General features: G+C 40.7%; 1 pseudogene; it reads left to right on the plus strand.

The window, feature by feature from the left end:
• The window catches only part of LOC127427601 (N-acetylglucosaminyl-phosphatidylinositol de-N-acetylase-like), a 52,882-nt pseudogene that overhangs the window by 21,331 nt on the left and 8,334 nt on the right, over nt 1–23,217 (plus strand).

Below are 23,217 nucleotides of genomic sequence, written 5' to 3' on the forward strand. Positions count from 1 at the left end.
ATGACTCTTATCAGCTGGTTCTTTTCAGTAAATAAAAAAAAAACGTACTGATTATTAACACATTTATTTAGTCATGTCTGACTCGAAATGATCCAACAATTGTCACTGTGTTATGTGTAGCCTACTTAAGGCTTTTGAGACTTAATTCAGTTACTGGATGGTTATTGATATGACAATGTGAAGTTAAAGACAACATTATGATTTTTGTTGTAATTAGTGGTATTTTATTAGAATTTGTTAAATAATAAAATATCTTAATTAAAAGGTCTTTGTTAACACACCTTTTACAATAATCTGTTCTACTAAAATATTAAATCGCTCATTATTTGGTAATAGGCTACTGAGGGCAGTAAATCCAATAAGAATTGAATTTCTTATTCCAAATATTTCTTTCTCAAAAGCACTAAAAGAATCATTAATGTAATGTTAAATAATTGAAACTATTAAATTTCTTATGATTCCCATCCCTACACCAGAATGTCATTGAGACTTGGGCTCTTTTGACCAAGGCCAGTAAATGAGTGTATAGTAACAGGCTAAAAAATACCCACAACGCCCTAACAAAATGACGGCCAGTTTTGATTGGGCAAACATCACTCAGTTAAAAAATCAGGTTGTCTACATACTATTTCCCAGATTCTTCTTGTGTATCTGAGACAGAAATGTAGGAAAACTTTATATAACACTATTATGTTTTTCTTCCCTTGTTCTTGTAGTGAGCTTCCAGATGACCCAGCGGTCCAGTGCAGCACTGCACTGATCTCCTCTCTGATCATCAAACACATAACATCAGCCTGGTAGGAAACTTCTTGAATGATTATATACAAAGAGGCCATTTAGGAGTGTATTTTCATGACCTAAACCTCTAAGAACTTCTCTAGAACACTTCGGCAGGTTGAGAGACCTTTTAGAGCTGTCTGACATAACATTTGTTGGAGTTGAGGCCAATGAATGACCATTTTTAAAACTATGAAAGAGTAGAGTGCACTAACCAGTTACTAAGCAACAGGAACAGAACAAGAGAAGTGTATTCTTGTTTGCAAAACAGAATGTTCCCGAAGGATACCTAAAATGTTTGATTTGATCATTACTAAAAAATCTTTTGAGATTGAAAGCACACTTATGGTAAGGCTGGGGGAAAAAATCGGTTCTGTTACAAATCGCGATTCTTGAGCCAAACGATTTTAAAATCGTCTCCCAAATGAAAAATCTTTTTTTTTTTTATTTAATAACAAAAAACATGTTTATCTTAATGCTACAGTGATTAATAGATAAATATAGGAAGCTATATTTGTGCAGAGTTCCACACTAACAGGTTTTCACTCTGAGACATTTTGTCTCTTTAATTCTTTACATTTAGTCCTTTAATGCACAGCTGCTACAGCCATCAAGCACCATTTGTTCACTGTCAGACGTCAAAATCCTCTGCTGTGATCAGTGTTCCTGTTATTATGCATAATCCAAAAGTTTATTTGAGAGGTGTTGTCTGACACTGCTTTAATAAATGGTTTAGCAGTAAAAAGGCTTATCAAACCGTTGAATGCCGTAAACTACATGTAGCCCTCGCAATATTTATAATCTAACAGCTGGGGTATTCATGCACAGTGTCGGATAATTTTGCACATTTACCCACCACTGTCGACAAGAAATGCTGCTGGACACAAAGACGCGTGCTTGAGGAAACACACCTGATTATATTTTGAAGAACTGACGAAAGAAATGCCAGCAATGCGTGTGTCTGATTTGCTTTTTTGTTCAGAAGTTAATTTGTGCTTTGGCGCCAATGCTTTTTTCCTCTGTCAGTTATCTGGGAGCTGTTTGTAAGAATAGTGTTGTCTACGAGAACACTGCATAGGATCTCAGACTCAGGATGCATATGCAAATATCATGCAACGACATTGGGACTACAGGTGAATTGTCATGTGTGTCATAATTCAGTAAAGCCCCAGAAATGGTTCTTGAACAAGTTTACGCTTTAGCCTCCATTTGTATGTTGCAAAATTATCATTATGATAATAGTAATAGCCTATGATAATACATGTTATATTTTATATTCTAAATTAACAAAATAAGTTTGATAAGTTAAAATTATATATTTATTTGTTGAATACAAATGGACTAAATGCAGCCTTATTAATGGCCTCCTAGCACTAACTAGTCGCCTAGCTCAGACAACACACTGACTGGTTGAATGGTAGTTTTAAATTGGTAGTTTTGCACATTCCTACCTTTTACCTGCAAATCATGTATTGCAGAGTGAAAACAATTGTCATTTCAGACACAACTCTTCTTCAATAGACATTTCTTTCTGAGAAAAAGGACTTACAAAGTTTTTTAAAAATCTTTTTATGAAGTTTTTATATCAAAACATCAAATCGCAATACTTACAGAATCGCAATATCACAATACATATCGAATCTGCTAGGAAATATTGTTGTAATATCGAAACATGAGGTCTGTGGCAATTCCCAGCCATACTTATGGCTGCACTTAAAAAAAACAACATCAGAAGGAGAGATGAGAGGGTAGTGTTCAACAGGGTGCATTGAGACAATACTTTGAAAAAACATAAATGCTGTTATTTTCTATCAATTTATTATAGATTTATGAACAACATAACCTTTATTGTCTTGTTTAAAAGGCATTTACAATGGATTACCTGTAGCTAAGTGCGCTAGTAGCACCTAAAGGCAATTCAGATTGTGTGAGACAAACCTCAACAGATTGCGCCCCAAAAATGACCAATTTCTGCAATGTCTTTAAAAACATCTGGCCCCAACAATTATGCCATAGCCAGAATCACTAAGATCAATTTTTTCCCCATTCTCAAGGTTGATGTGAACATTAACTGAAGCCTCTGACCCATATCTGCATGATTTTATGCATTGCACTGCTGCTACACGATTGGCTGATTAGATAATTGCATGAATAAGTAGGTATCAGGTGTTCCTAAAATGTGCACACTGGTGTTCCACTTACATTGATGGATATTTGTAGACCTAAAAAAACAACTTTTTAGATTCTTTTAGTTTGTTTTGAAATAAATTTTTTATGTTTCACCTCTGCAAAAAGCAGTTATCCTGGATCAGAGAAAAATTAATTTGACGTATGTGATAGTCAGATCTCAGTGATAGGGCATCTAAGTACGTACTGTAGATCCATGCAGATATTTTTGTAGATTCCAGCTTTCACTTCATCAAAACACAGTCCTGGCCCCCTAATCTGGTTGCTCATGTCTTTCTCAAGAGGTTGCCTTGAGTGAGATCATATCAGCACTATTAATTCACTTAAACCAACCTATCATTGGTCCCCTGTATTTAGCCCTAATTACACACACCATAATACCACTGAACTCAACTGGTGCAGACACATGTGGTTTCCTAAGGTCACTGTCAGTGTAGGGTGTAATGCATTACTAAGTAATTAATTACTGTAATTACATTACTTTTTCATTTAAAATAGTAAAGTAAGGGATTACTCTTAATTTTTCAGTAATTTAATTAGTTCTGATGTAATTGTGTTAAATACTGTATAGACTCTAGAACAATTCTATATAAAACAATAGTGAATTCAATATCGAAATTTAAAGTCTAATGTTAAAATGTATGTTTTCTAATTTAATGCAGCCCCCTTAAATTCTTTGGCCAGTTCATGAATAATTTATTTGATTTTAGATGATTTATTTGAAAGAATTAAAAGAAAAATTTCATGTCCATCTTTGTATTTTTCATCTGGTCGAGGTTGATAAGGGTTTTAAAAAGTAATTAGTAATAAGTAATGCAATTACTTTTCAGACAGAGTAATTAGTAATCTAATTAAAGTTTAGAAGCTGTAATTAGCAGTTAGTAATTAATTACTTTTTTAGAGTAACTTACCCAACACTGGTCACTGTTGGCAAGCCAAAGCAGAGATATCTATCCGCCCGCACTAAGGACTTCCAGAAAATATCCCAAAAACTATTTCAAATCAAGATTAGAACAAACATTCTTTTCTCTCTTGCACCTCCTTTCTTTTTCTAACGTGTACTGTTTAATGTTCTATCTTTCTCTCTTTCCTTCTCTCTCTGCCCACATGCCATTACATTTCAGATAAAGGCCAAGAACAGAGGAATAGCATAAACAAGCCAAAAAAAAAAACAAAAAAAAAAAAAAAGAGTGCTGCTGTAACAGTATGGTTTACCTCTTACCATTGCTCTGATGTTCTTATGAATTATTATAAAAAATATGTACACTCAAAAAGCAGCCAATATCCCTCCTCCCTACACTAACACACCAGTGTGACTTTAAACCATACACAAACTCACTAATACAGACTGAAGCCAGTGGATCTGCACACAGTTTCACTGCGCCCTTAATTTTATGATTGATTTAAACCGAAGAGGCTGTGAGGATGAAAATACTGATGTTAAGATATTACATTATGCTCCAATTTGACTTCGACTTTCAAACAGGTGGGAAAAGAGTGGTGTCCATATTGTGCACTCTACCACTCTCTTACAGAGAGTATAGGATTATGGGAAGGTTTGCAGCAGTACACAAATAGGCTTCTCTGGTTTAAACAGATGTGTGTGTGCGTGTGTGTGTGTGTGTGTGTGTGTGTGTGTGTGTGTGTGTGTGTGTGTGTGGGTGGGTTTGGGTGGTTTAGGAGGAAATTTTTTTAGTTAGGGTATTATGCTATACATGTGGTTTATGTGGACATTTCTAGTGTCCCCATAATTCAAATCATTTAAAAAACATACTAAACGGGGGGCCTGGGTAGCTCAGCGAGTAAAGCTGCTGACTACCACCCCTGGAGTCGTGAGTTTGAATCCAGGGCGTGCTGAGTGACTCCAGCCAGGTCTCCTAAGCAACCAAATTGGCTCGGTTGCTAGGGAGGATAGAGTCACATGGGGTAACCTCCTCGTGGTCGCTATAATGTGGTTCTCGCTCTCGGTGGGGCGCGTGGTGAGTTGTGCGTGGATGCCGCGGAGAATAGCGTGAGCCTCCACACGTGCTAGGTCTCCGCGGTAACGCGCTCAACAAGTCACGTGATAAGATGTGCGGATTGACGGTCTCAGACGTGGAGGCAACTGAGATTCATCCGGCGCCACCCGGATTGAGGCGAGCCACTACGCCACCATGAGGATTTAGAGCACATTGGGAATTGGGCATTCCAAATTGGGGAGAAAAGGGGAGGGAACCCCAAAAAAAACATACTAAACGATGTTTTTTTGAAAATGTAAAAATGCAGAAAGTTTTTTGTGAGGGTTATGTTTAGGGTTAGGGGATAGAATCTATAGTTCATACAGTATAAAAATCATTATGTCTATGGAGAGTCCTCATAAGGATAGCTGCACCAACACGAGTGTGTGTGTGTGTGTGTGTATGTGTGTGTGTGTGTATGTGTGTGTGTGTGTTTGTTTGTGAGTGTGGGCAGGTTTAAGTGGTTTACGAGGACATTTTTTTAGGTTACAAACTGGTAATTACAAGGGTATTATGCTATAAATGTGGTTTATGTGGACATTTTAAGTTTTTTGTGAGGATTAGTGGATAGAATCTATAGTTCGTACAGTATAAAAATCATTATGTCTATGGGGAGTCCTCATAAGGATAGCCGCACCAACATGTGTGTGTATGTGCATGTGTGTGTGTGTTTGTGTGTGTGTGTGTGTGTGTGTGTGTGTGCATAAAGGATTTTTGCTGCTTGTTCAGTTTACTTAATTAAAATGAATTAAAGCAACACAATTCTAGAACATTCTGTCACAACTTGATTTGATTGCGTTATATTCATTTCAGTTGAATATTTTACTTATTCCATTCAAGTTGAGGCTACATTAATATACAGTACTTTTTGTGGTGTTAATGTTGCATTGATTAAACTGGGCAATGAATTTCCCTTTCCCAGCATGCTTTGAATGAGGCTGGATAGAAAGAAAAGTGCTAAAATTAAGTGTTTTATGCATTTTTGATTAAGATGAGAATATGAGGAGATTTGTTAATGTTTAATGTTCTTATATATTGGTATTTAAAAAGAGTGTCTGTTATGCTGAAGTTTTGGGGGTTAACATTGTGATGAAGATTGGCATCTATCTATCTATCTATCTATCTATCTATCTATCATCTAACTAACTATAGCTCGTCTATCTGTCTGTCTGTCTATATATCTATCTTTCTCTCTATCTGTCTTTATGTCTGTGTATACTAGATATGAGTAGATGGGATGGGTAATCTGGCCCAAAAGTTGTTGAGCGGTGGGTGGGGGGGTGGGGGTGGGGTTGGGTTGCTGTCTCTGTCCTTTTCTGCATATCGCTGCCCCCTTCGGCATATCGCGGCGCCGTTTATTGGCCCGTTCTGCATAACGCAGCGGCCCATTTCAGATTATCACGGCCCATTCTGCCCCGTTTTGCGGCCGGCCCTTCAGGAAAAGTCCCGGTTCTCCCGATGGCCTGTCCGCCCCTGCCTTAAATATGTGTATGAGCAGAAATGTTTTCCATTGTTCTTCACATGGGCAAAAGTCAGTCTCTTTCTCTGCCATTCACAGTGTTCAGAGTTTTCCTCCCCCTCATTCAGACATGCTAATCTGCTCCTCTGAAAGCTGACTCGTTGTCTTTGGCAACAATCTACATACCTGCCACAGTATATTATTTTGTCAACCATTTCTTCCTCCACCCTTGGCACTCTTGAGCTATGTACAGCAGCAGTTATGGAAACTGGCCATTCCCAAAAACAGAATCACTCGCATGTTGACACAGCAGATGATATGCAGATAGATTTGTTTCCATATAGCTCTGGCAATAGCCCCCAATAACTAAACTGCTGAGTCCTCAAATGTCTGCTTTTGCTTGTTCTTCATCTTATTTTTTTTATTTTTTTACTCCTTTTCTTCAGTGGGAAGAAAGCATGCAGACTGAAAAAAAAACCCACTGCATGTTTTTTTTTTTCCATACCAGACACTGTTCTGTAAAACACAACAGACAAGTTCCACCTGCTTTTTGCAAAACTGGCATCATAGTGCGCATTAACATTTCTGCTGATATGCTGAAAGCATCAACAATGCAGAGAAACGAGGGTCACGTGACGCCATGCGAGTTGCAGACGTGTGAGCGGCTAGCTCTGCGCACTTTGGTTTTTTGATTATTTTCATGATTTAACCGGTGAGATTGGATACACCCAGTTACATATTTATTCTTTGAGGTAAACATGGCAAAGATGTCAAAATCCTCAGACTCTGGAGACATTAAAAGAAACTTACGTGTTCAAGCTGAGGCCTCTGACGGGACTGCAAGCCAGGGACTCGATTTGGACAGCACGTCAGGAGATGAAATCCAGCGTCAACTATCCAACATCTCGGTGATGCTGACGAAGGTTGTTGCTGACGAAGGTTGTTGCTGACTTGGAGGATCTCGCTGTAATACGTCAATCGATTACGGCGATGGAAACAAAATTCTCTGAGTTGGTCACAAGAGTGACAGATGTTGAAAAACGAATCGATTATCTGGAATCTTCAGAAAGGGAATTATCCGCTAATCCGTCCGACTTGGAACACATTTTGGAAAAACTTGAATATTTTGAAAATATAAACCGAAGGAATAACATACGAATTGTTGGGATTCCTGAGCATGAAGAGGGCAGAGATATGGTGAAATTCCTAGACAAGCTCTTCCCGAGTCTGCTCGACATAACAGGCCACAAACTGGAAATCAAGCGAGCTCACAGAGTCCCAGCTCACAGATCTGCTGAGGGAGATAGGCCCTGATCAATTCTTGCCAAATTTCTGAGATCAACCGATAAAGATCTCGTGGTGCGCCATTTGAGGAGCAAATGAAAGCTTTCTTGGAAGAATCACAATATTTTCTTGTTCCCGGTCTTTGCGAATTCGACAAGAGAGAAACGCGATCGGCTCAAGGAATGTAAGAAACTCTTACATCAACGGAAGATCGCTTTTGCACTGATGTTTCCGGCCAAACTGAGAATAGACACCAAGGACGGCAGCAAAGTATTTTTATGCCCCAAAAAGGCACTGGCCTTCATACAAACTATGGGTGAGTAAACCATTGGGCGTTTCTTATGTGAGTGGACTGACTCGCTGTTCAGTGTCTCGCCTGTCTGGGGAAGTTGGGCGCCATTCTTGTTTCTTTCTGCGTTGGCTCCGCCTAGCGGCTGGAGTTTGTTTTGTGGCATGACACTCCAAGAAACTTTTGCATTGACAGAAGATCGCTTTTACACTGAAGTTCCCGGCCAGATTGAGAATGGACACTGTAGATGACCGCAAAATATCTACATGCTCACATAAAGGACATCTTTTATAAAGTTGTCGGACTGAGTAAGTCATGATGTATTTTTTTTATGCGGCCTCCGTGTGAATTTGACTCGCTCAATACACACTTGATCATCCGAGGAACCGGGATGCCTGTTTTGTTTCTTTATGTGCTGGCTCCGACTAGCGGCTGGAGTTTGTTTTGTTGAATAATACTCCTTCGGGTCAGCTGTGGATGGATCTGATCTTTCTTTGTGCTTACGCCTCCTGTTGGCTGGAATTTGTTTTGTGGAGTATTTTTAATGGACATTGGAATGATTACGTCATATGCTGCACTCATAACAGCCGGCTCACTGAACAATTGTCTATCTCTCCGAGGAAACTGAATGGCTTTATATCAGCTGGAGTTTGTTTTGTGGAGGAACACACCTTCAAGACAGTTCTGTGAATGAATCTACATGTTCTTTGTGTTTATTCTGCCTGTTGGCTGGGGTCTGTTTTACAGAGTATTTTCTGTTATGTAATTTTGCGTCACAAAATCTGTGCAGAAGCACCGTACTTGAGCAATCTGATGACAAAGTTGTCGCGGGGACTCTCGTAGGCGTACATGGACTCTTTGATTGTTGCATTAATGGGAAATGTGGTCTGTATAATCTTGCTTTTGACACACAATTTATTTTTTTTTATTATATCAATATGTCAAATGTTAATGTGAATGGAATATCTCTCTCCACATGGAATGTGAATGGGTTGGGGCACCCCATAAAAAGAAGGAAGGTTATTTCTTTTCTTAAACGTAAGAAATATGATATAGTGTTTCTTCAAGAAACGCAACCTTTCCCCACAGGAAGCTGAAAAATTTGGGAAGATATGGGGTGGACACGTTTTCTTTAGTGCTGGCTCAAGTAAGAGCAGGGGGGTCATTATATTGATAAATAAACATCTACAATTCAAATTTCTCAAACAGATTAAAGATAAATTAGGAAGAGTCATTATTGTTTTAGCAGACATTCAGGGGCAAAGGTTGATTTTGGCTAATATTTACGTACCTAACGCTGATGATCAGGGCTTTTTTATAGATCTTGAAGGGATGTTGCAAACCGCTGGCACCCCTCATGATATAATATTGGGAGGAGACTTTAATTTATTGGTGGACTCAATCCTTGATCATGGTGAAGCAAAAGTGTGTAAGCCCCCTAGAGCAACAGTGACACTTCACAGGATGTGTAAAAATCTTGGTCTTACAGATATCCGGTGACTTTTGTACCCATCTGATAGGGATTATACATTTTTTTCATCAGTTCATAAAATTTATTCTAGAATAGATTTTTTTTTTTTTTTTTTATATCTAAATCCCTCATTCCATTTGTTGTTGATTGCTCAATTGGAAACATCTTAGTCTCAGATCATGCCCTGGTGAGTTTAGAGATGTTGCCACATACAGAGAAAAATAAATCATATAGTTGGCACTTTAAAGTATCCCTTTTGCAAAATCCTGATTTCCAACAAATGTTAAAGACTGAAATCAATGTTTATATGGAGACCAACTGGTCCTCAGTATCCTCTGTGGGCAAGGCTTGGGAGGCACTTAAGGCAGTTCTTAGGGGTCGGATCATACAGTATGCCTTATTCATCAAAAAATCCAAAGCACGAGAACTCGTAGAGTTGGAAGAGAATATTAAAAGTGCTGAGGCAGAGCTGAAGCGCCGAATGTCGTCTGATGGCCTCAGAGAATTGACCCGACTGAAATATAGATATAATACTATTTTGTCGCAGAAAGTGGAGTTTTGGTTATTCAGGGCAAGACAGTCATACTTTGAGTCAGGGGACAAAGCAGGAAAACTTTTGGCTAGATATATAAAGCAGAGAGAGTCTTTTTCTACCATTCCCTCAGTGAAATCTGCTGGTGGTGAAATATTTACCTCAGCCATTGATATTAATAATGCCTTTAAAGAATTCTATCTTGATCTCTATAGTTCCACGTCTTCGTCTACTGATGAAGATATTAGAAAATTTGTGGAACCATTAGAACTCCCTAAACTGACGAATGAGCAAAAAAACTCTCTTGATTCTGAGATAACCCTGGAGGAACTTGACGAGGTAATTAAGTCCTTACCTACAGGCAAGGCTCCGGGGCCAGTTGGTTTTGCCGCTGAATTTTTTTTATCTTATGCTACAGAACTGGCTCCACTTTTGTTAGAAGTTTATACTGAATCATTAAAGAATGGAAACCTTCCGCCAACCATGACGCAAGCCCGGATCAGTCTGATTCTTAAAAAGGACAAAGATCCAAGCCAGTGTAAAAGTAACTGTCCAATTTCCCTAATCCAGCTAGATGTAAAAATATTGGCTAATATTTTGGCTAACCGATTAAGTAAAGTTATGACATCTCTTATACATATAGATCAGGTGGGGTTTATTCAGGGTCGTAGCTCTTCTGATAATATTAGGCGTTTCATCAATATCATGTGGTCAGTGGCGAATGATCAGACTCCGGTCGCTGCCATCTCTCTTGACGCCGAAAAGGCGTTTGGTATGGTAGAATGGGATTATCTTTTTAAGATTTTGGAAAGGTATGGGTTCGGGATTACATTTATTGGTTGAATTAAGTTACTTTATAGACACCCTGTAGCAGCGATACAAACAAATGGGTTAATTTCAGATTATTTTACTCTGGATAGGGGCACCCGGCAGGGTTGCCCTCTTTCCCCATTATTGTTCTGTCTTGCCCTGGAACCATTAGCAGCTGCGATAAGAAAGGAGGATGATTTTCCAGGGGTGACGGCGGGAGGCATGGCGCATAAGCTTCTGCTTTATGCAGATGATATTTTATTATTTGTCTCTGACCCCACTAGATCTATGCCTTGCCTCCACAGGATTATTCATTCCTTTTCCAAATTCTCAGGATACAAAGTCAACTGGTCTAAATCCGAAGCTTTGGCTTTGACAGCGACGGCTTTCCAGACGGGTGTTTTCCAGTGGCCCAAACAGGGCATTAAGTATTTGGGCATTTTATTCCCAGCAAAATTGTGTGATTTAGTTACAGTTAATTTTGACCCCTTAATAAAACTGTTTTCGAGCGATGTGGGCAGGTGGGCTTCATTGCATTTATCTATGATCGGGAAAGTTAATGTTATTAAAATGAACTGTATTCCAAAATTAAATTACTTGCTGCAGTCTCTCCCTATAGATGTCCCCCTCTCTTATTTCAAGCAATTTGATAGCATAGCGAAGTCCTTCATTTGGTAAGCGTCCCAGCGTCCCAGCGTCCCAGATTACATTTCAATAAGTTACATAGGCCGATTGACAAAGGTGGGCTAGGCCTACCCATTTTATTTTATTATTATGCATTTGGTCTCAGACATTTGGCTCATTGGTCGCTTCCACCTGAGAGAGCCCCTCCCTGGTTCTGTATAGAACAGGAAGTTCTTGTCCCTATTTCACCATTGCAGAGCCTTTCTATCAAATCAATCGGAGAAGTTAAGTTACAACCCGTTATCACACATTTGAACTCGGTATGGACAAAAGTGTCCAGAGTGTTTAATTCAGACATTTATTTAAATGTTGCCTCGAGCATATGGCTAAACCCCAAATTATGCATCAACAAGTCCCCTTTTTGCTGGTCAGAATGGATTGGGAGGGGGGTTACTACACTCGGTGACCTATATGAGAGTGGAGTGCTGAGATCCTTTCAACATTTGGTTAAACTTTTTGGGATTCCCAGATCTCAGTTCTATAAGTATTTACAGTTGCACCACCTGCTTTGTACTGTTTTTGGGAGTGGTTTACACCCCCCTAAAGCGGCAGATACTCTGGGAGTGGTGATTACTGCTTTCGGAAAAAGTCATGAGGCATCTGTGTATTACTCCCTGTTAATTCAGAGTCTGGGGGATGGAACTTCAGCTTCTCTTGAGAGATTATGGGAGAAAGATCTAAATTTGGTATTGGAGGAGGGAGTGTGGGCTAGGATTCTAAAAAACGTCAAATCTGCATCTAGAGATGCAAGGGTTCGCCTTATGTAAACAAAGATTTTACATAGAGTCTATTGGACCCCCTCTAGATTGCATAGGCTTGGTCTTAAAGACACACCCACCTGCTGGCAATGTCAATCAGAAGATGGAGACACAACCCATGTCTTTTGGGAATGTGTTAAGATTCAAGACTTCTGGTTGAGGATTCAGAGTTTTATGTGCTAGGTTTAGCCTCTCAGATTTTATTCTGCCCCAGACTCTGTATCTTACGGGATGGGGCAGTCATTAATTTGGAGAATAAACACGTGAAAAACTGGGTCCTAACTAGTGTTATGATTGCCAGACAGATTATTCAAAGGAGTTGGAAGTCGGCTGGAGCGCCCCCATTTCAGGAGTGGTGTTCAGAGGTCGCCAGAGTGGCAGCTCTTGAGGAGGGGATATCCAGAAGACTGGGGAGTCTAGGCCTGTTTGGGGAGAAATGGGGCAAATATCTGTCTTTTTTGGAGGGCTCCCCTTTGTTTGTTGTGTAATTATGTGACCACCGGGGTGTTGACATATATATAAAAAATTATATATATATATATATATATATATATATATATATATATATATATATATATATATATATATATATATCTTTAAGTTCCACAAAATGTTTAGGATATTTAGGGATCTGATTGTTCATATTGCAACTATTACAAATATATATTTACCTAGACATTTCATAATGCAATTGCTATCATCATGATATCATTGTATTCTATTCTATTTTGAACTTTGCTGTTTAAGTGTTCTCTCACAGTGAAGTGCACTCAGTATGTACCTGAAGTTATATATGACTACTTGGTTAAATGCCTCATGTGGTATTGTCAGTGTAATTATCTGTCTGTGGTTTATAGTGGCTGTCTCTGCAGGCACTGACATTTGATGGCAGAGGTGTGAGTGGATGTGCCAATCATATTGCCATCTAGAAGGCCCTCAGGCACCTGTGTATTGATCTCATAATGCAGATCTCTACAGCAACAGGATGCTAGTGTTACTAAAATTAGATTTTCACAAGTTAAAAATACAAAATACAGTTCCATTGTTCTGCAAAAAGACCCATTTTGACAATTATGACCTTTTCACCCACATCAAGCAATAGCTTAGAGAAGAACAGCAAAAACAGAGACTTTCTGAAGTTAGGCCAGCTTTTTGGTGTGCATTCTTACGATTTCTAAAAGGAAACAGCCTAATATCACTTATTTTACATTATCTGAATTATTTCTAGAGTTGGACCTGGTGAAATGTGGAAGGCTTCATATACTGCAATATACACTCACTGAGCACTTTATTAGGAACACTATAATACTAATAAAGTGCCTGACGTGGTCTTCTGCTGTTTTAGCCCATCCGCCTCAAGGTTCGATGTGTTGTGCATTCTGAGATGCTACTCAACTCGTTTCTATTGTACAGAGTGGTTATCTGAGCTACTGTAGCCTTTCTGTCAGCTCGAACCAGTCTGGCCATTCTCTGTTGATCTGTCATCAACAAGGCGTTTCTGTCCGCAGAACTGCCGCTCACTGGATGTTTTTTGTTTTTGGCACCATTCTGAGTCAACTCTAGACACTGTTGTGCAAGAAAATTCCAGGAGATCAGCAGTTACAGAAATACTCAGACCAGCCCGTCTGGCACCAACAATCATGCCACGGTCGAAATCACTGAGATCACATTTTTCCCCTATTCTGATGGTTGATGTGAACATTAACTGAAACTTCTGACCCGTATATGTATGATTTTATGCATTGCACTGCTGCCACACAATTGGCAGATTAGATAATCGCATGAATAAGTAGGGGTACAGGTGTTTCTAATGAAGTGCTCAGTGAGTGTACACTCCTTGCAGAGTTTGGTAATGTGTTTCTGAGTCTTGCAGTTGATTACAGCTGATCATTCATTAGATAGAGGCACATTGTGCTCCTGGCTTGGTTTTCATGCAATCAGATAAAGAAAGGAACTTAAGAGTTAGTTTTTCTAAAACATTTCCTGAAGACTGTCTTCTAGCCCAGCATTTGCAGTGCACAAACACGTGCACTAACTAACATAGAAATGAACCAAGAAACATACCACAAAACTGCAATCATATTCACAATCTAAGTACATCAGAAAACAAACACACATCTATTTCACTGCCTTACACAGTATCTAACCAAACATGTAAACAAAGTATACACATTCTTGAAAACATGTGAATAAATACACACACAAGAAAATACACTACAAACAGAAGGACCACATAAATTACATTCATAGACTAACAGAGAAACACTACTACACAAACACTTGCGCACATTACACACATTCTGACAGACAAACAAAATCAGTTCAGAGGGAGGGAAAAACCAGCCTTAGTCTTGGATTAGACAGCTTGTTTAAGTGCTTGCAACAGTTTACAAATGTTTGGTTGTAAGAAACTGAGACTTCTCAGACTTCTGAATTAAAAAAATTAAAATGTAACAGCCTTTACAAATTTTGGGTCTTTGCTGTGGCAGTTCTGTGCTGTTGCAGAAGTATATAATTTGTCTCGGGCTGAGCCTCTGGCCTGCACAGGTGGTGCGACTAGGAGAGCCAGGGCATGACAGAGAGTTCCAGGAATTGGATATGGATTTAAAGCTCACTCTAATCTGAGAACCCCCCCCCCCCCCCCCCCATGATCAATGGAAAAATCACAATGTTCAGGCCCAATCCACGCCCTTTACCTCGTGTGTCTGTGTGCGTGTATGTCCCATTTATGGTGCACTCAGTCATTTCTTTCTTTAAAAATGTCTTATTCCTAAAGAAATTAGTTGTTATTTTAAAACATGTATCAAATCATGACCCTTCACTCCAGTCATATCATTAACCTTATAATAGATGAGTTTCTCCAAAAGTCATTGTTAATGTGTTAAATCAATCACTTATTCATGATATAACATTACATACAATATATACAAACTGTATTCGAGATATATATATATATATACACACTGTATATATACACTGGCGGATAATGATTTTGCTGTTTCGGAAGGAAATTGGTACTTTAATTCATCAAAGTGGCATTCAACTGATCACAAAGTATAGTCAGGACATTAATGATGTAAAAAACAGCACCATCACTGTTTGAAAAAAGTAATTTTTGATCAAATCTAGACAGGCCCCATTTCCAGCAGCCATCACTCCAACACCTTATCCTTGAGTAATCATGCTAAATTACTAATTTGGTACTAGAAAATCACTTGCCATTTTATCAAACACAGCTGAAAGCTATTTGGTTTGTTAAATGAAGCTTAACATTGTCTTTGTGTTTGTTTTTGAGTTGCCACATCATACAATAGACTGGCATGTCTTAAGGTTAATATTAGGTATAAAATGGCAAAAAAGAAACTGCTTTCTCTAGAAACTAATCAGTCAATCATTGTTTTGAGGAAGGAAGGTGTTGTGAGCAGGGCGGAGCCGAGCGGCGTCTGGACAGAGCGAGGCCAAGAAGATAAGTGGCGAATGACTTCCACCTGAGCGCCACACCTGCCTCGCGTTCCAACGAGGGGAGGCGGGAGTATTTAAGGAGAAGAGACAGCGGCAGTCGGGAGAGAGATGTATGAAGCTTGTCCGCGTCTTTGAATGTCTTGTGATTTGATGCAGCTGACTGAAAAGCAGTGTGTGTTTTTGTTTCTTTATACACTGAAAAGTGTCATTAAATGTCTGTGTTTGTCAAGCCGGTCCCCGCTTCGTCCTTACCTTCTTAAGTGTTACAGAAGGCTATACAATGCTTGAAATTGCCAAAAAATGAAAATTTCATACAAAGGTGTACACTACAGTCTTCAAAGACAAAGGACAACTGGCTCTAACAGGGACAGAAAGAGATGTGGAAGGCCCAGATGTACAACTAAACAAGAGGATAAGTACATCAGAGTCTAGTTTGAGAAATAGACGCCTCACATTTCCTCAACTGACAGCTGCATTGAATTCTACCTGCTCAACACCAGTTTCATTTCAACAGTAAAGAGAAGACTCAGGGGTGCAGACCTTATGGGAAGAATTGCAAAGAAAAAGCCACTTTTGAAACAGAAAAACAAAAAGAAAAGGTTAGAATGGGCAATGAAACTCAGGCATTGGACAACATATAATTGTAAAAGAGTGTTATGGATCTTAACCCCATTGAGCTTTTGTGGGATCAGCTAGACTGTAAGGTGTGTGAGAAGTGCCCGACAAGACAGCCACATCTATGGCAAGTAATACAGGAAGCGTGGGGTGAAATGTCACCTGAGTATCTAGACAAACTGACAGCTAGAATGCCAAGGATCTGCAAAGCTGTCATTGCTGCACATGGAGGATTTTTTGCTGAGAACTCTTTGAAGTAGTTTAAGAAGTTCTAAAAAAAAAAAAAAAAAATCTAATTGTAATAGTAATTTTTCACGTTTTTAATGTCCTGACTATACATTGTGATCAGTTGAATGCCACTTTGGTGAATAAAAGTGCCAATTTCTTTCCATAAGAGCAAAATCTGTACATTACTCCAAACTTTTGGCCACCAGTGTATGTATATATATATATATATATATATATATATATATATATATATATATATATATATATATATATCACACTATATTGCCAAAAGTATTCGCTCACCCATCCAAATAATTGAATTCAGGTGTTCCAATCACTTCCATGGCCACAGGTGTATAAAATGAAGCACCTAGGCATGCAGACTGCTTCTACAAACATTTGTGAAAGAATGGGCCGCTCTCAGGAGCTCAGTGAATTCCAGCGTGGTACTGTGATAGGATGCCACCTGTGCAACAAGTCCAGTCGTGAAATTTCCTCGCTACTAAATATTCCACAGTCAACTGTCAGTGGTATTATAACAAAGTGGAAGCGACTGGGAATGACAGCAACTCAGCCACGAAGTGGTAGGCCACGTAAAATGACAGAGCGGGGTCAGCGGATGCTGAGGCGCATAGTGCGCAGAGGTCGCCAACTTTCTGCAGAGTCAATCGCTACAGACCTCCAAAGTTCATGTGGCCTTCAGATTAGCTCAAGAACAGTGCGTAGAGAGCTTCATGGAATGGGTTTCCATGGCCGAGCAGCTGCATCCAAGCCATACATCACCAAGTGCAATGCAAAGCGTCGGATGCAGTGGTGTAAAGCACGCCACCACTGGACTCTAGAGCAGTGGAGACGCGTTCTCTGGAGTGACGAATCACGCTTCTCCATCTGGCAATCTGATGGACGAGTCTGGGTTTGGCGGTTGCCAGGAGAACGGTACTTGTCTGACTGCATTGTGCCAACTGTGAAGTTTGGTGGAGGGGGAATTATGGTGTGGGGTTGTTTTTCAGGAGCTGGGCTTGGCCCCTTAGTTCCAGTGAAAGGAACTCTGAATGCTTCAGCATACCAAGAGATTTTGGACAATTCCACGCTCCCAACTTTGTGGGAACAGTTTGGGGATGGCCCCTTCCTGTTCCAACATGACTGCGCACCAGTGCACAAAGCAAGGTCCATAAAGACATGGATGAGCGAGTTTGGTGTGGAAGAACTTGACTGGCCTGCACAGAGTCCTGACCTCAACCCGACAGAGCACCTTTGGGATGAATTAGAGTGAAGACTGCGAGCCAGGCCTTCTCGTCCAACATCAGTGTCTGACCTCACAAAATGCGCTTCTGGAAGAATGGTCAAAAATTCCCATAAACACACTCCTAAACCTTGTGGAAAGCCTTCCCAGAAGAGTTGAAGCTGTTATAGCTGCTAAGGGTGGGCCGACGTCATATTAAACCCTATGGATTAAGAATGGGATGTCACTTAAGTTCATATGCGTCTAAAGGCAGATGAGCGAATACTTTTGGCAATATAGTGTATATACTGTACATATACACTGATGAGCCAGAACATTATGACCACCTGCCTAATATGCTGTTGGTCCTCTGCGTACCACCAAAACAGTGCAAATCACCGAGGCATGGACTCTACAAGAGCCCTGAAGGTGTCCTGTTGTATCTGGCACCAAGACAATAGCAGCAGATTCTTCAAGTACTGTAAGTTGCGAGGTGGAACCACCATGGATCTGACTTGTTGGTGAATTTGGAGGCCAGGGCAACACCTTGAACTCTTCATCATGTTCCTCAAACCATTTCCGAACAATGTGTGCAGTGTGGCAGGGTGCATTTTCCTGTTGAAAGAGGCCACTGCCATCAGGGAATACCATTGCCATGAAGGGGTGTACCTGGGCTGCAACGATGTTTAGGTAGGTGGCACGTGTCAAGTTGACGTCCACATGAATGGCCGGACCCAGGGTTTCCAGCAGAACATTGCCCAGAGCATCACATTCCCTCCACCGGCTTGTCGTCTTCCCACAGTGCATCCTGGTGCCTTCAATTCTCCAACGGCCATCCACGTGATGTAAAAGAAAACAGAAGTCAGGGGGTTCACGTGGCGCCATGCGAGAGACAGACGTGTGAATGACGAGCTCTGCGAACTTTGCTAGTTTTTTAATTATTTTCATGTTGTGATCCGGTGAGATTCGATACACCCAATTACATACTTGCTCTTTGAGGTAAATATGGCAAAGAATTCAAAATTCTCAGACTCTGGAGACATTAAAAGACACTTATGTGTTCAAGCTGAGGCCTCTGACGGGACTGCGGACCGGAGACACGATATGGACGGCACGTCAGGAGAAGATATTCAGCATCAGTTGTCCAACATGTCGGTGATGCTGACGAAGGTTCTTGCTGACTTGGAGGATCTCACTGTAATACATCGATCGATTACGGCGATGGAAACAAAATTCTCCGAGTTGTTTACAAGAGTGACAGAAGTTGAAAAACGAATCGATTATCTTGAGTCATCGGAAAGGGAATTAACCGCTAATCCGCCCGCGTCCAAAACAGACTTGGAATTAATTTAGGAAAAACTGGAATATTTCGAAAATATGAGCTGAAGGAATAACATACGAAATGTTGAAATTCCTGAGCATGAAGAGGGCAGAGATATGGTGAAATTCCTGGACGAGTTTTTCCCGAGTCTGCTCGACATAACAGGCCACAAGCTGGAAATCGAGCAAGCTCACAGAGTGCCTGCTCGGAGAACTGATGAGGGAGATAGGCCTCTATGCATTCTGGCCAAATTTCTGAAATCATCCGATAAAGATCTCGTGTTGCGCCAGGCGAGGAGCAAAGGGAAGCTTTCTTGGAAGAACCATCATATTTTCTTGTTCCCGGACTTTGCGAATTCCACAAGAGAGAAACGCGATCGGTTCAAGGAATGCAAGAAACTCTTACATCAGAAAAAGATCTCGTTTGCTCTGATGTTCCCGGCAAAACTGAGAATAGAAACGAAGAATGGTCGCAAAGTATTTACTTGTCCAAAACAGGCACTCTCATTTCTAAATACATTGGAGTAAGCCATTTGATGTTTCTTATATTAGTGGACTGACTCGCGGTTTAGGAACTCTATTATCTGAGGAAGCTGGGTGCCATTTTTGTTTCTTTTTGTGTTGACTCCGCCTAGCGGCTGGAGTTTGTTTTATGGCATGACTCCAAGAAATTTTGAGATTGAGAGATTTTGCATTGACGGAAGATTTTTTTAAAACTGAAGTTCCTGGCCAGATCGAGAATGGACACTTTGGATGACCACAAAATATCTATATGCTCACATAAAGGACTTCTTTTATAAAGTTGATGGGCTGAGTAAGTTATGGTGTTTTTTTTTTTTTTTTTTTTTTTTGTGGCCTCAGAGTTAGTATGGCTCTTGATCATCCGAGGAACCGGGATGCCGGTTTTGTTTTTCGCACTGGCTCTGCCTAACGGCTGGAGCTTGTTTTGTGGAATTACACTACTTCGGGACAGTTGTGGTTAAATATGTTTGTTCTTTGTGCTTATGCCTCCTAGTAGAATGATTACCTCATCTGCTGCACTCATAACAGCCGGCTCACTGAACAATTGTTTGTTTGTCCGAGGAAACTGAACGGTTTTATATCAGCTGGAGTTTATTTTGAGGAGGAACACACCTTCAAGACAGTTCTGTGAATGACTCTACATGTTTTTTCTGTTATTCTGCCTGTTGGCTGGGGTATGTTTTACAAAGTATTTTCTGTTATTATAATTGTGTCTCACAAAATTTGTGCAGAAGCACCAGACTCGAGCATTCCGATGGCAAAGTTGTCACGGGGGCTCTCGTAGGCGTTCATGGACTCTTTGAGTTTAAAGGGATTGTCGCCGGTTGGTGCTTTCGTGCACGGGGTTAATGCGCACGTTTTTCTTTTTTCTGTTTGTTTTGTTCCAGGGGAAGTTCGGGGTTTGATTGTTGCATTAATGGGGAATGTGGTCTGTATAATTTTGTTTTTGACACACTCGTTTTTTTATTTTTTTTATTATATCAATATGTCAAATGTTAATGTGAATGGGTTATCTCTCTCCACATGGAATGTAAATGGATTGGGGCACCCCATAAAAAGAAGGAAGGTTATTTCTGTTCTTAAGTGCAAGAAATATGATATAGTGTTTCTTCAAGAAACACATCTTTCCCCACAAGAAGCTGAAAAATTTGGGAAGATATGGGGTGGACACATTTTCTTTAGTGCTGGCTCAAGTAAGAGCAGGGGAGTCATTATATTGATTAATAAACACCTACAATTCAAATGTCTCAAACAGATTAAAGATAAATTAGGAAGAATCATTGTTGTGTTAGGAGAAATTCAGGGGCAAAGGTTGATTTTGGCTAATATTTACGCACCTAACGCTGATGATCAGGGCTTTTTTGTAGATCTTGAAGGGATGTTGCAAGCTGCTGGCACCCCTCATGATATAATATTGGGAGGAGACTTTAATCTTTTGATGGACTCAGTCCTTGATCACAGTGAAGCAAAAGTGTGTAAGCCCCCTAGAGCTACATTGACACTTCACAAGATCTGTAAAAATCTTGGTCTTGTAGATATCTGGCGACTTTTGAACCCATCTGGTAGGGACTATACATTTTTTTCATCAGTCCATAAGATTTATTCTAGAATAGATTTTTTTTTATATCCAAATCCCAAATTTCATCTGTTGTTGATTGCTCAGTTGGAAGTATCTTAGTCTCAGATCACACCCTGGTGAGTTTAGAGGTGATGCCACATATAGAGAAAAATCAATCTTATAATTGGCGCCTTAATGTGTCCCTTTTGCAAAATCCTGATTTCCAACAAATGTTAAAGACTGAAATCAGTGTTTATATGGAGACCAACTGGTCCTCGGTGTCCTCTGTGGGCGTGGCTTGGGAGAATATTAAAAGTGCTGAGGCAGAGCTGAAGCGCCGTATGTCAGCTGATGGCCTCAGAGAATTGACCCGACTGAAATACAGATATAATACTATTTTGTCACTGAGTTTTCCCTGAGTTCTTTGGAGATTTTAAAGAGTTCTATCTTGATCTCTATAGGTCCACGTCTTCATCCACTGATGAAGATATTAGGAACTTTGTGGAACCATTAGATCTCCCTAAACTGACAACTGAGCAAATAAATTCTCTTGATTCTGAGATACCCTTGGAAGAGCTTATTGAGGTATTTAAAGTCTTGCCTACTGTCAGAGCTGGGATTCGAACTTGGGTCTCTGGCACAAGAATCTTAATTTCTACCACTGAGCCGAGAAAAAAACTCTGACAGGGCCCCTCCCTCTAGGAACGGCTCCTGACGATCCCTCCCGGATGACTGGAATTGTGAGCATGAAATTCTTGAATTAGTTTGGGGTCCAAGATGTCCTTGGCAGGAACCCAGGAGCGCTCCTCAGGGCCATAGCCTTCCCAGTCCACAAGATACTGCCGGGACCCACGTACTCGACGGGCATCCAGTATTCTGCGGACTGTGTAAGCTGGCTGGCCACCAATGATACGAGGAGGGGGAAGTTTACCTGTCGCAAGAAAAGGAGAAGACAAAACAGGTTTTAACAGTGAGACATGAAATGTGGGATTTATCTTCAAAGACTTAGGCAAGTATAAGCGATAAGTAACTGGGTTTACTTTCCTGGCAATCTTGAAGGGGCCAATTAACCTCTGGGAAAGTTTACGGGATTCCATCCGCAAGGGAATGTTCTTAGTGGAGAGCCAGACTCTTTGGCCGGGGCGCAGAGTGGGGGCAGGTCTGCGTCTGTGATTGGCCTGGTGCTGATACTGCTGAGAGACCTTCAAGAGCTTGAGTCGGGCTTTTTTCCATGTCTGGCGGCAATGTTTAATGAACTGTTGAGCAGAGGGAACTGCAACCTCCACTTCTTGCTCAGGGAATAGTGGAGGGGTGTATCCCAACTGGCACTCAAAAGGGGACATTCCTGTAGCAGAGGAGCGAAGGGTATTGTGAGCGTATTCTGCCCACATGATGACCAAGAGGATGGGTTGTTAGCTGCCATACACCTCAGTGTAGTCTCAAGGTCTTGGTTAAGCCTCTCTGTTTGCCCATTGGACTCCGGGTGGAACCCAGAAGATAGACTCACTGTAGCCCCCAGAGATTGACAAAATGCCCGCCAGAATCGGGAGGAAAATTGGGGTCCTCGATCAGAGACGATGTCTTGTGGGATGCCAAAGACTCGGAAGACGTGGTTTATAACCAATTCAGCAGTTTCTTTAGCGGTGGGTAGTTTGGGCAGAGGAATAAATCGGGCGGCCTTGGAGAATCTATCAACTATGACCATGATAGTGGTGTTGCCTTGTGATATCGGAAGTCCAGTGATAAAATCCATGGAAAGATGAGACCAAGGTCTATGAGGTATGGAGAGATGTTGCAATAGCCCCTGAGGAGAACGGTGAGGGACCTTACTTTGGTTGCACGTGGGATATGCGTTTACAAATGTTGTCACATCCTCCTTGATAGTTGGCCACCAAAATCATCTTTGGAGGAACTCAAGAGTGCGAGAGGTACCAGGATGACAAGTGAGACGAGAGGAGTGTCCCCACTGGAGGATCTGGGAGCGGACAGCTTTAGGGACAAACAGGCAGTGGGTTGGCCCCCCTCCTGGGTCAGGTTCTCGG

This window comes from Myxocyprinus asiaticus, chromosome 3 (genome assembly GCF_019703515.2).
Source record: "Myxocyprinus asiaticus isolate MX2 ecotype Aquarium Trade chromosome 3, UBuf_Myxa_2, whole genome shotgun sequence".
In the NCBI taxonomy this organism is placed as follows: domain Eukaryota; kingdom Metazoa; phylum Chordata; class Actinopteri; order Cypriniformes; family Catostomidae; genus Myxocyprinus; species Myxocyprinus asiaticus.